The 805-nt window shown below is 41.2% G+C and overlaps 1 protein-coding gene across 1 annotated transcript in view; it reads right to left on the minus strand.

Moving 5' to 3' along the window:
• EMH_0052820 (uncharacterized protein) overlaps positions 1–805 on the minus strand; it is a gene marked incomplete at both ends in the record, with an annotated part of 8,418 nt that overhangs the window by 6,660 nt on the left and 953 nt on the right.

Raw genomic sequence — 805 nt, forward strand, 5'->3', positions numbered from 1 at the left:
AACCCTAGACCCTATATACCCCATACATATTTTAACACACCCTGAATCCGGTCCCTAAACCCTTCGAGCTAAACCCTAAACCCTAAACCCTAAACCCTAAACCCTAAACCCTAAACCCTCAACGAAGAAACCAGGGATAGTGTAGAGTCTATTGCAGTTGTTTGTCTCTGGGGCGACATTCAGCTACCCCCATATTTGGGGTGTATGTACACCTCACCCCGCCTGTATCTGCGGTGTATATACACCCCAGCTGTATCTGTGGTGTATATACACCTGGTCTTTATCTCGGGTGTATATACACCCGGTGTTTACATGGGGTGTATGTACACCTCACTATATCTGCGGTGTATAAACACCCCATTTGTATCTGAGGTGTATATACACCGCAGATATCTATCTGGGGTGTATATGCAGCCTGTCATAATCCTCGGTGTATATACACCTGGGCTTCATCTGGGGTGTATATACACCTGGGCTTTATCTGAGGTGTATATACACCTGGGCTTTATCTGGGGTGTACATACACCCGGTGTTTATCTGTGGTGTATATACACCCGGTGTCTATCTGTGGTGTATATACACCCGGTGTTTATCTGGGGTGTATATACACCTGGTATTAATTTATCTGAGTTGTATATACACCTGGGCTTTATCTGGGGTGTATATACACCTGGTGTCTATCTGGGGTGTATATACAGCTGGGCTTTATCTGTGGTGTATATACATACACCCCAGATATATATATAAATATATATATATATATATATATATATATATATATATATATATATATATATATATATAT

The sequence above is a fragment of the Eimeria mitis genome, genomic scaffold (assembly GCF_000499745.2).
Source record: "Eimeria mitis Houghton genomic scaffold, Emh_scaff2376, whole genome shotgun sequence".
NCBI classification, from domain to species: Eukaryota; Apicomplexa; class Conoidasida; order Eucoccidiorida; family Eimeriidae; genus Eimeria; species Eimeria mitis.